Below are 9,803 nucleotides of genomic sequence, written 5' to 3' on the forward strand. Positions count from 1 at the left end.
AAAAAAAAAAAATCAAAGGCACTTGGAAACAATTAGCCCAAGGATCTGGTGTACCCTGAGACCAGAAGAACTGGATGGTGCCAGGCTACCAATGTCAACTGCTCAGAAAGGGATCAAACCTGGAGATCCTAGATAGAGTAGGAGGAAAAATGTGCAACAAAATCCCCAAACACAAAAATGAACAGAATTACTGATTGGATAGAGTCTGGTGGAATCCCCAAGACTATGGCCCCAGGTTACCCTTTGGGCCAGAATTGGACTCACTTACTTGGATTGGCTCTCAACCCAACACTAGAAAGACCTACATGCAGAGCACCTATCCCAAGGCGATGCACCTACCTACTCTAGGGTGATATACTTCTTAGAGCAATTGGCCATGGGACAGCAAAGAGACAGCATTCACATGGAGAGAAAGCTGGACAGACAGGAACACATAGTTAAGAAGGGCACAGGGAGGAGATAGTCACAGGGATGGGAGGGGAGGAGAGTTTGTTATGATCAGGGATGGTAATCAGGGCATGAAATCAAATGTACACGAACTGTTGAATGTAAAACAAATTTTGCTCTGTAAATTTGCATCCAAAGCACAATAAAATTAAAAAAAAAAAAAAAAAGGTTCATTTTGCTGTGTTTACACATTGCAACCTCTTTGACAAGGACCCAATGGCTAAAGCACTTTTCTGTTAACCAAAAGATCAGTTGATTTGAACCTTCCACACTTGGTAATCTGTTCCCATAAAGATGATAGCCAGTGTTGGATTACCCAATAAGCAAGGTCAGCATGGGCATAGTTGTACTTACTTGCTAATCTATAGTGAACAATTTCACATTTTGTCACCATATCAAAGATTCTCCTTCTAGATTTGGCTAGCATCTGTCTCCCTCCCAACCTCATGCACCTTCTTACAGAATCAAAGTCTCTTTTTAAATTTATAGTCCCTGACAGGGATGGAGAACCCAGTAAGTGAAGTAAGCATGTACTTACTTGTGCTTACCTATGAATCTGTTATGGACAGTTTCACATATGAAATGTGTACATGAATCTGTTCATGATCCACTAGTAAGTAAGCACGAATAAGCCCATGCTTACCTTGCTTATTGGAGAGTTCACTCTTGAACAGCCTAGGCAACTCTCTGGGGCAGTTCTGCTTTGTCCTATAGGGTCACTATCAGTTAGAGTTGACTTGATGGCATATAACAAATCCCTTTTGACAAGGCTTGCTTTGGGAAGAGCAGTTATTGATTCTTAAACACTGGTACGATAACATAAGGTATCAGTGGCTTCCTTCCTGGGTAAGGAGACTCTGACACTCCTGCCCCTTTCTCCTTGACTTCCCCCTCTCTCCTTGCAGCATACACTGAAGAACCTTGGAGAAAAAGCTTCTTTTCCTCTTATCTTCCTGTGTCAAATGAGACCTCACTAAAGCGTAATCATTTACTGGTGAATGTGGTTCTTTCTTTTGCCTAATCTCCATCAAGTGCATTAAGAAGATAATTCCTCCCAGGGAAAGATAGGAAAACAATAGTGCAGACTTTCCTTCTCATACAAGATATAAGAAACAATTAGAGTTTGCACAGCATTTTATCCCGCACACTGCACATTCACATACATCATTCCATTCAGTCTTCATAACAATCCCTTAAGATGTTTTTGTCCTCATTTTGTAAATGAGGAAACTGAGGCTCACAGAAGCTAAGAACTCACCCACAGTCACCAGACCACCAAGTGACAAAGCTGTGACTGATGCCTACGTGTTGTCCCAGCAACATGGAAGGAAGGAGATTAGGGCAATAAGAATAATTAGGGAAATAACAATTCTGGCTGGGAGTGAGAAAGTGAGATGAAAAAAGGAAAAAATGTACTCCCTGCTGATTTGTATAAGTAAAACATGAAGCTCCTATCTGGGAAAGCCATTGGTTGATAGGATGAATCACCCAAAAAATTACCCTTTAACAAAACTGCCTTCCTCTTTCCACCCATTTCCAGTGAAAAAAAACACCCTACCCAGCATGGCAGTGGAGGGATTCAAAGCTGAGGTGAAACCAGTGAGAAAATCTTCGTTCCATTAAGAATTTTCCATTAGAGATGGGAAAAGGGGAAGTGGAACTCTTATGATGCTTGTCCTCTTGGAGATATATGCACAAATCTATCCAATACAATTTTCTGCAAGGATGTACATATTCTTCATCTGTATTGCCTAATATGGTAGCTACTATGGGAAATTATTTCTAATAATGAGGTCTTCTTTTAAGAAAGTATTTTTTTCCAGTCCTCTTAATAAAGGGAACATATAGGTTGCAATAGTGAATATCAAGAGGAAAAAGAATGATCTCAACTTATTTCTTCAAGGCAAACTTCCCTCAGACCAAAGGTCATTTTTCTTTTAGCTGTATTGGCTTATAGTCAAGAAAAACTCACCAGCTTGAAATTTAAATCTTATGATTGTTGACATCATTGTTAACATTTTTTTAACATGAATTGTGATCCCAAAGCTCCTTTACATATTTTAATTCCTATTTTTTTTTTTAAACCACCATTTCCATTGAGTTCATTCTGACTCATGGTAATACCATGTGTGTCAGAGTAGAACTGTGCTACAGAGGATATTCAATAGTGGATTTCTTTGGAAGTAACCACCAGACCTTTTTTCTGAGGTGCCTCTGGATATATTTCATTCTCCAACCATTTTGTTAGTAGCCGAAAATTCAACTGCACCACCCAGGGACTCCACTATTTATACAGGCAGGTATTATTTAATACCATTTTACAAGTAAGCACACTGCTACAAAATAAGGGATTGACCTACCCAGGAGCAAATTCAGGATCTGAACTCAAGTTTATCTTTTTTTTAAAAGTTCTAGCGTTGTTTTCACAATAATCACTGTATTAAAAATATCTTAGTACAGTCATAGCAGTGTACTAATTATAGTAAAAGAGATAAAATATAATCCTCACAGCTTTCAGGAAATAAATTATACAATCATTTGTATCATTCATCCCTTCAATCTTTAACAAATCCTTATTGAACACCAGTTATTAAACAGGTATCCTTCTAGATATTATGAATCTGGTAGTTAATAAGTCAGAGAAGGGCCCTGGACTCATGAAGAGTGTGTGGTTAGTAGAATAAACAGATGGAAAAAAAAAACAAAAACAAAAAACCTCACTGCTGTGTAGTCAACTCCGACTCATAACGACCCCTCCTTGGGTTTCCAAGGTGGTATCACTGCGAAAGTAGATTGCTCAACCTTCCTTCCAAGGACTGGCTGGTGGGTTTGAACCGTCCAGCCTTTTGGTTAGCAGTTAAATGCCTTAGGCACTATGCCACCAAAGCTTCCAAATAAACAGATGTTAATCCAATCATCACTCAAATAAATATGAAATTACCACTGTGTAAGTGTTCTTTATGAAAAAGGTGAAATAGTGCTAGGAGAGCATATACTACAGAGTATGTGATTGAAGAAGGAACACATTCTTGGTCTTGAGTCTAAACAGAAAACTTCAGAATTTATGCTTGCCCACTGGGCACACTACACTGCTGCCTCTAATATAGCATGAGTAGCATGGACTTTCCAAGTCCATTTCGGCAAGCCAAGTATATGTGTGATATTGCTTTACTAATAAGGGATAGTAAGTATTTCTTGTGTGACTTCCAGCTCCTGGGAATATTCAACATAAAGTCTGGCATTAAAAACAAAAGGCTAATGAGACTGATAAACAAATGCAATTGGTATGTGCTTGTTTTTCATCTAACTGACAATCATTTGATTATTCTGGTAATCAAAACAGTCTTTCAACATACTTAGTAAGTCTCATAGTCATTTCTACAGGCATCATGAATAAAATTATAAAAACATTTATACAGAGATATTTATGTGAACATAAGTTGTTGTTGGAGGGGAGAGAGGGGGTGTTGGATTCCTAGAACACCTGATAAGTATGTTTTTATATTTATAAGAAGCTGACTAATTTCTTTTTGAGCATTTCATATGGCTTGGGTGAAAGTTTGCAGAATAAATTAGTTTCCTGTTCAATAATTTATACACTTTTTGTTTCATGACATTAGTTACAATCCCCTCAATGTGACAGCACTCTTCCCACTTCCTCCCTGGATTCCCCACTTCCATTCACCCTTCTTTCCTGTCATCTGAACTCTGCTTTTGGGCAAATGCTGTCCTTTTTGTCTTGTATGGTTGATTGTTCTGAGGAATCCTTGCCTCACAGGTGTTACTGTTCACTTTATAGGTCTGTCTATTGTTTGGCTGAAAGTTAAGCCCACAAGGATGAATTTAGTTCTAGGCTTAAAAAGTATCTAAGTGCCATAGTCTTGTGATGACCAGTAAGCCTGGTCTTTTTCTGTTATTTTGAGTTTTGTTCCAAATATTTCTCTCACTGTCTCCAGGAACTCCTATTATGATCCTTTTCAGAGCTGAAGGCAGTAGTAGCTGGGCACTATCTAGTTCTAGTCTCAGGCTAGTGGAGGCTGTGGTTCATATGGTCCGTTAGTCCTTTGGATTAATTGTGTTTATGCATCTTTGGTTTCTTCACTGTTCTTTGCTATGGACAGGAAGAGAACAATAGTTGCACCTTTGATGGCCACCCTCTAGCTTTGAAGACTCCAGTTTATACTCACCAAAGTGGAATGTGGAACATTATCTTTATGGACTATGTTATGCCAATTGACCTAGCTATCCCTCTAAGACTGTGGTCCCAGTGGCTTAGTCCCTCAAAGTATTTGGTTATGACTAAGAAGTCTGTCAGCTTGTCATACTGTGGTAGCTTATGTGTTGCTGGGAGGCTGGAGGCTAGGCCACCAGTATTTAAAATATCAAAAAGGTCATCCATGGTGGACAGGTTTCAGTGAGCTTCCAGACTAAGACAGACTGGGAAGAAGAATGAGGCCATCCACTTCTGAAAAAATTGGCCAGTGAAAATCTTATGAATAGCAGTGAAACACTGTATGTTAGATTGGGTTCTCTAGAGAAGCAAAACCAGTAAAGCTTATATATATAGAGAGAGAGAGAGAAAGAGAAATTTATCTTAGGAAAATGGCTCACACACTTATAGAAGCTGGCAAGTCCCAAGTTCTTGGCTTAAACATCAAGCTGGAGGCTTTTCCCGACTCACACAGCTGCAGGGGCTGAGGAGCTCAAGGTTGGCAGGCAGTATACTGGCTGTTGACTCCAATGAATGATGAATCCAAGATCTCCAGGCCGAATGGTGGAATGTTTGCTCATGGACAGTTGTAGGCAGCACAACATTCTTCCGACGCACAGAAGAGTGTCTCTTTTCCCAGGAAGTCCATAAATATACTGGAAGTAGGCCACACCCGTAGGGAAACTCCCTTTCAATGGATTGACTGCTCAAAACATACACATCTGATCCTATCATTGGAACAACCCACATAACAATTACTTAAACCACACAGAGTTGTGGTCTAGCCAAGTTGACACACAGCTCCAACTATCACAGTCCACCCCTTGTCAACTTGGCAGTTGTACACATCTTCTTAACCATATATAATGTCTAGATAGGAGCTCTGGTAGCATAGTGCCTAAGGCACTTGACTGCTAACCAGAAGGCTGGCGGTTCAAACCCACCAGCCACTTCTTGGAAGGAAGGTTGAGCAATCCTCCTTCCATAGTGATACTGCCTCGGAAACCCAAGGAGGGGTTGCTATGAGTCGGGGCCGACTCGACGGCAAATAACAACAACAACAACAGCAATGTCTAGATAAGAACAATTATAAGGTCATATTTGCACCTAACATGATACACTAACACATGTACAACCAAAACTCATTAACCTTATTTACATTTCACAGTTCATAACAGAAAGAAACAGAAATACTTGATGCACATTTACAATGAAGAAATATAACAATCACAGTCCTCGTTTCTGCAACTGGTAACATGGTCGTAGCTGATATTCAGAACTACCTTCTTCCACCACCCATTCTGTATTTCCCTTGCCCTCAGCAAGCACTTCAGCTGGTCGTGGTTGCCTGGTGGGGTGACCCAAACCATCATTCATGAGCCATTAGTAGTCATTAGTAGTCATATCAGAGCCATTAGTAGTCATATCAGAATTGGGTTGCTGTAATTTTCCATTGACTTTAATCACAGGGCATGAAAGCACTAAGAGATGTCCTAAAGAATCTCCTGTATTCCAGACATATTCTTTTCCTCCCTTATGTAATGTCAGTTCAATTTCCTCTTGGTAATCAGGATCTATCACACCAGATAGTACAGTAATGTCCTTCTTTGTCTGTTGATCCAGAGGCATGAGGAAGCCAAAATGACCAGGCATTCTTAATTTCCAGGTCAATGCAATCAGTATTGTGTCTCCAGGTAGGAGTGTTCCTTCCTTTGGGACTAAGACCTCCAGATATGCAGAGCATAGGGTAGCAGGGACTGGAAGCAAAAATTTTTTGAGTGGGTCACTAGGGTAATACTGAGTGGTATGACTCCCATTTCCACCCCTTGGTTCCTGGACCCATGAATCCTGGCTACTGGAGAAATAGCACTGTATATTGGATGCTGATTTAGAGCATATACAGCCTCCTGGAGAGCATTGCCCCAACCCTTCAAGGTATTGCCACCTAGCTGGTGCCATAATCGTGTTTTCTGTAGGCCATTCCATTGTTCTATAAAGCCAGCTGCTTCTGGATGATGGGAAACATGGTAAGACCAGTGAATTCCATGAGCATAAGCCCATTGCTGTACTTCATTTGCTGTGAAGTGAATCCCTTGATTTGAAGCAATGCTGTGTGGAACACCATGACAGTGGATAAGGCATTCTGTAAGTCCATGGATGGTAGTTTTGGCAGAAGCATTGTGTGCAGGGAAGGCGAATCCATATCTAGAATTAGTATTTATTCCAGTAAGAATAAAAGGCTGTCCTTTCCATGATGGAAGTGGTCCAATGTAATCAACCTGCCACCACGTTGCTGGCTGATTACCCCAAGGAATGGTTCCATATTGCGGACTCAGTGTTGGTCTCTGCTGCTGGCAGATTGGGCACTCAGCAGTGGCGGTAGCCAAATCAGCCTTGGTAAGTGGGAGTTCATGTTGCTGAGTCCATGGATAACCTCCATCCCTGCAACCATGACCACCTTGTTCATGAGCTCACTGAGCAATTACAGGAGTAGCTGGGGAAAAAGGATGGCTCGTTTCCACTGAATGTGTCATCCTATCTACCTGATTGTTAAGGTCCTCCTCTGCCGAGGTCACCTTTTAGTGGGCATTCACATGAAACTCAAATATTTTTACTCCTTTGGCCCAGTCAGAGAGATTTATCCACATACCTTTTCCCCATACATCCTTGTCACCAGTTTTCCAATCATGTTCCTTCCTAGTCCCAGACTATCCGGCCAAGGCATTAGCCACAGCCCATGAATTGGTATATAATCACACATCTGGCCATTTCTTATCCCATGCAAAGTGAACAGCCATATGCATGGCTCAAAGTTCTGCCCATTGGGAGGATTTCCCTTCACCACTGTCCTTCAAGGAAGTCTCAGTAAGGGGCTGTAGTGCCACTGCTCTCCACTTTTGAGTGGTGCCTGAATAACGTGCAGAACCATTTGTAAACCAGGCACGAGTTTTCTCTTCTTCATTCAACTGATCATAAGGAACTCCCCATGAGGCCACAGGGGCAGACTGAGAAAGGGAAGGTAATGTGACTGGAGTGGAGACCACAGGCATTTGGGTCACTTCCTCATGCTACTTACTTGTGCCTTCAGGTCCTGCTCAAGCCCAATCTCTGATATACTACTTACATTTAATAATGGAGTGCTACTGTGCATGTCCAACTTTATGACTCTGTGGGTCAGACAATACTCAGTTCATGATGGGTAGCTCTCACCTCACGGTGACTTGGTGGCTCATGGTTAGGCGTTCAGTCTCTACTAAAGCCCAGTAACAAGTGAAAAGCTGTTTCTCAAAAGGAGAATAGTTATCTGCAGAGTATGGCAGGGCTTTGCTCCAAAATCCCAAGGGTCTACATTGTGATTCACCAATAGGGACCTGCCAAAAACTTCAAACAACATCTCTATCTACTACAGACATGTTAAGCACCATTGGATCAGCAGGATCATATGGCCCAAGTGGCAGAGCCGGCTGCACGGCAGCCTGAACCTGTTGCAGAGCCTTCTGTTGTTCTAGGCTCCACTAAAAACTACCAGCTTTCCTAGTCACTTGATAAATAGGCCACAGTAACTCACCCAAATGAGGGATAGATTGCTTCCAAAATCCATAGAGGCCCACCAGACACTGTGCCTCCTTTTTAGTTGTGGGGGAAGCCAGATATAATAACTTATCCTTCATTTTAGTAGAAATATCTTGACATACCCCACACCATTGGACCACTAGAAATTTCACTGAAGTGGAAGGTGCCTGAATTTTTGTTGCATTAATTTCCCAACTTCTAGCATGCATATGTCTCACCAATAAGTATTTTTGTAGGTAGAGGCAATTCTAATGGCTTCCACTTGGCTTTTCCTACCATAATGGCCCTTATTCCACATATAAGGGACCGAATGTGGGAATTCTGCCAATTGCTCAGTATATCTGTTCCAATTATGCATTCTAGAACTGGGGACATCACTACAGAATGGGTTTGGGGACCCACAGGACCCACTGTGAGACACACCTGAGCTAAGATTCCATCAATAACTTGACCTCCATATGCGCCTAGTCTCACTGGTGGGCCACAATGATGTTTTGGGTCTCCTGGAATTAGTGTCAGTTTAGAGCCAGTGTTCGGTAATCTCCCAAAAGTCTGACTATTTCCTTGTCCCAAATGAATAGTTACTGTTGTAAAAGGCCTCAGATCCCTTTGGGAGAGGCTGGGAGAAAGATTGACATTATAAATTTTTGGCAATGTAGTGAGGTTGCTCCTCAAAGGGACCCAGCCTCCCCTTCATTCAAGGGGTTGTGGGTCTGTAAACTGACTCAAGTCTGGTAATTGATTGAGAGGTTGTGACTCTGTACTCTGGCGATTTAATCTAGGCTGCTGTTCATGTGAACTAGAATTCTTCTGTCTATACAGATCATGTAAATATTTAGTAGGTTTGCCATGTATTTCGCTACTAGGAACACCATGTGCAAGTAGCCAATGCCATAATTCCACGAGTCAGAACTTTCTGATTACTATTCCGACTCTGCTGTCTATGATGGTAACCACCCTCACCTTGCCTTTGTTGATTAACTGCCACTTGGCTCCTGCTACCATGGGGTCCAATCAGCCCCATCATAGTTAAGTGTCTTAGTTCAATTAGGGCAGTTCCCACTGTCAAATACAGCTTACATAAAATAGAAATTATAGCAGTCTTTAAGGATGCTGGAGCTCCCTTAACAAATTTATTTCTCATTGTGCTGGTGCACCACTCAAATTGAAAAGAAACAGCTGCAGACATCCATTAATCATTGGAACATGGAATGTACGAAGTACGAATCTAGGAAAATTGGAATTTGTCAAAAATGAAATGGAACACTATAAGATTGATATCCTCAGGATTAGTGAGCTGAAATGGACAGGTTTTAGCCATTTTGAATCAGACAACCATATAATCTACTATGCCGGGAATGACAGTTTGAAGAGGAATGGTGCGGCATTCATCATCACAAAGGATGTTTCAATATCTGTCCTGAAGTACAATGCTGTCAGTGATAGGATAATATCCATACGCCTACAAGGAAGACCCGTTAATAAGACTATTATTCAAATTTATGCCCCAATCACCAAAGCCAAAGATGAAGAAATTGAAGAATTTTATCAACTTCTGCAGTCTGAAATTGAC

This window comes from Orycteropus afer, unplaced genomic scaffold, assembly GCF_000298275.1.
Source record: "Orycteropus afer afer isolate SDZICR_OR568_19922 unplaced genomic scaffold, OryAfe1.0 scaffold00011, whole genome shotgun sequence".
Taxonomy (NCBI): Eukaryota; Metazoa; Chordata; class Mammalia; order Tubulidentata; family Orycteropodidae; genus Orycteropus; species Orycteropus afer.